Raw genomic sequence first — 3664 nt, forward strand, 5'->3', positions numbered from 1 at the left:
TATTTTGGATAAAACAAATCCTTACATCTATGATCAATTATGTTACTGGAGCTAGCGATTTCATCAACTAGGAATCTTTCTTATAATTGATTTAGTTTTTAATTTACAGTCAAAAGTTCAATTTATATTACTTTGTTTATTTCCTATTTCATATTTAGCATTGATGTTGCATCTATAAAAACTCCCTTTTGTTTGTTTTTTATTTGTTGGTCAAGAAAGAAAATTGATTTCTAATTTTTCGTGGATTTGACATTTTTTACTACTGCTATAATATTATTTTGTTGGTCAAATAAGAATTTAGTTTTAGTGGATTCAACACCCATCACATATGGGTATAGAAATACATTACAAGGATAAAAATCAAAATTAGATAAAAGAAAATCAATAACTAGAAAATTAGGTTAAGGGAGAAAATCACTCGAGCAATAATTTTTCCCTCGAAGTGAAAATTAATTTTCTCTCCACTTTGAAAGTATTCGAAGACCCAAATTAACATCATAAGACATTAGAAAACATCTGAAAATAATGAGAAAAATAATAAGAGCAAAAAACTGAAAGGAAAACGAAGATTAGGTTTAGGTGGGAGAAAAATCTCTAGGAAGAGAGAAATTTTAATATTTTAAGGTAAAAACGTTTTTAAAACCCCAAATCGGTGGAATTAGAGGTTGAAATTTTGATGAATGATAGTTAACATGTGAGAAAAGAAATTTTTAAAGTGAGAAAAAAAATTTAGAGGAAGAAAAATGGGAGAGAAATAAAGATTAGAAAAATTTTAACCCAAAAAACCCTAAAATGATCTTTTTGGGTAACATCTCTTTTTGATGCTAGAATACTTAGAATTTTAAAAGTTCAAATTTGGTGGAATACAAGCTCACGTTTGGGAAAAGAAATGCTATAGAGAGAAATTTTTAAGGAAAAAAATGAGAAAAAAGCTAAACTCATTAAGGGAGAAAAAAAATTCTCTAATAGAATTTTTCTCTTAGTTTTCTCTAGGTGGCAAGGAAATATGTGAATGAAATTAGAGTGGAATCCACATGTTAAGAGGCTATGTATGGCATGGATTAGGAAAGAAAAAGATGATAAAAAATCAAATGGAAGAAAGTGGGAGAATGGAAGCTTGAGGTGGCAAACTAAGGTGAAAAGGTGGCAAAAAATATGGCAAACAATGAGCCAGATTGTGGATCTTGCTAGCCAAAGGCATGAGGAATAAGTGGAAGAGACGTAAGGCTGAGACTTGGCCAAAAATGGAAGCAAAATGATTTGGCAAAGAAGGATAAGGTCATGGAAGTATGTGTGTGGCATGTGTATGGACATATCTCTATTAAGGAAAAAATGGTAGCCAAATGCAGTCCAAATGAAACCATATTTAGAGTAGTTATTAGATGGAAAAAATGAAGAAGAAAGGTAATTAGAAGATGGCTAAAAAAGGGAGTTTATTGTCAGGTTTAAGGGAAACTGTGAGAGCAAAACAAGCGGTGGCCGAGAGAGGAGCAAATGGAGCCTTTGGTGACACCAAGTGTCTGCCACTTGTCTTCTTTTCTTTGGTCCCCATTTCATATAAACAGGGGTGGGGGATGAAAGGGAGAACCATCAAGTGGCAAGAAATGTGAGGAAAGAACCATAAAAGAAAAAGAAAAAGAAAGAAAAAAAGAGTGGTCGTGAGAGTGGGAAGAAAAAAATTAAGGAAAAAAAATTGTGAGTGAAAGGCAAATTTGGGAAAATTTATGGGGAATTTTTGAAAAAAATTTTAGAGAAAGAGGAAAAAAGAAAAAAAATGAAGAAATTGAGATTTGATTAATGAAGAAAAGAGGCTAAACCCGAGAAGCATATGAGGTATAGAGTTTTTAATTTCTTTATAAATGTTAAGGTCACATTTTTGTGATATTTTTAGAGTTTAAATTAAGTAATAATTAAGATAAATTTTGAGAAAAAATATAGATATAAAATACCCTAAGGTTCTGGCTGAAATACGAAATAAAAATGGTATCCAAATAAGTAATTACGTTGCGAGGACAAAGAGAAGGATTAGAGAATTTTTGGTAATTATAGGAATTGAGGTAAGTAGTTATTATGGTCTTATGGCAATAATACATTTTGAATTATTTTCAATGTGTAAGTATGATTATGGCACAATTAGCATTTATTTGTTCGTAATTATTATATTTAAAATTTTAAAAAATAAAATATTTTAATTTTGAAATTTTGGATTTTTAAAAATTACCATTGGTATGCCCACGTTTCGAAATGAGTTATTGATTTAAAATTTGAAATTGTTATTGTGATGATATTTTCGAAAGGAAATTTTGATTTGTTTTCATCATTATGGTAGAAGTTTGGTCTCATCAACCCTTTGTTCCCACCTATGATCATGGTAAAAGTTTGTTTGCTTTGGTGCCCACGAGTGAGTATTAGGAGTTTGACCTTGTGAGTAACTTATACCTATGCATGATATAGTTGGACGTATATATTTAGTGTCCTCTATAGTAATAATGAAATTAGGGCTCATCATAAAATGTAACATTGTGATTTTGCTTGTGGAAAACATATGCTACGTTTTGAACTATGAAAATGTATTTGTAACTTGTACATTGATTATAAAATTGTTATATTTCCTATGTTAAAATATTGCATGATAAGATACTGTGATGTTATAATACATTACTAATTGAGATTGTAAATTTCACTCTAATTATAACCATTTCAGATGTCGATGATACTAATGCTGAATAGCAGATGATATAAAACGAGAGGTCCTAAAGCTAAGGTATGAGAATATCAGTACTTTGATGTTATTGATTTATATTTTTGAGTGTTGTAATGGTAAAAAATTTTAGAATCTCGTACTATATATAAATATTTTACATATTTCAAAGGATGAAATTGTTGTTGCTTTTTATATAAATAATATTTTGATATTGATATAAGAATGTGCTTCGACGGGGGTTGTGATAATATATATGTTTGTCTCTATGTATGTATGTGTGTGTGTGTGTGTACATGTGCATAAATATATATATATATATATATATATACGTCTTCTCTAACCATAATAGTCATCATAACTTAGAATAGATTCTTTACTGAAAAGAAAATAAAGCCAAGCATAATTACTTGTTAGAATCATTTTTGTTTTTGTTTTAATTTTTTACTTTTTTATTTTAGCTTGGACCATTCTAGTTGACGAAAAGTAGAGAGATGGAGGAGGAGGAGGAGAGAGAGAGAACCATACAAGACAATATATATTTTTATTTATATATATATATAAATATGAAATTAACAGTGTTAGTAATTTTGAAAAATATTAAAAATTTTGATATCATTTTATAAAAAGGATATTTAGAATTAAAATGAGATTTTGACAAAAGTTCAAAATATTGAAATGGCAACATGCCCTAATTTTTATTTTTATAATTTATATTTAAAATATGAATTATAAATGTTTGGACCGGAAGTTCAATTAATGAACAATAAATTAAATACATAAACTAATATAGACCGATTATATGTGTAGAAAGTGACAAAACAAATCATCAGTCAACCCCATCAATCGGGCAACAAGCTCAATCAATTTACCTACAATTCAACCAATCAAAGAAATTTCTTTCCAGCTCATCTCATTTATTCTGAAATAAATATAAAAAAATAGTTTGATATTTTTATTATT

This window comes from Carica papaya, chromosome 6 (assembly GCF_054855325.1).
Source record: "Carica papaya isolate Zhongbai chromosome 6, ASM5485532v1, whole genome shotgun sequence".
In the NCBI taxonomy this organism is placed as follows: Eukaryota; Viridiplantae; Streptophyta; class Magnoliopsida; order Brassicales; family Caricaceae; genus Carica; species Carica papaya.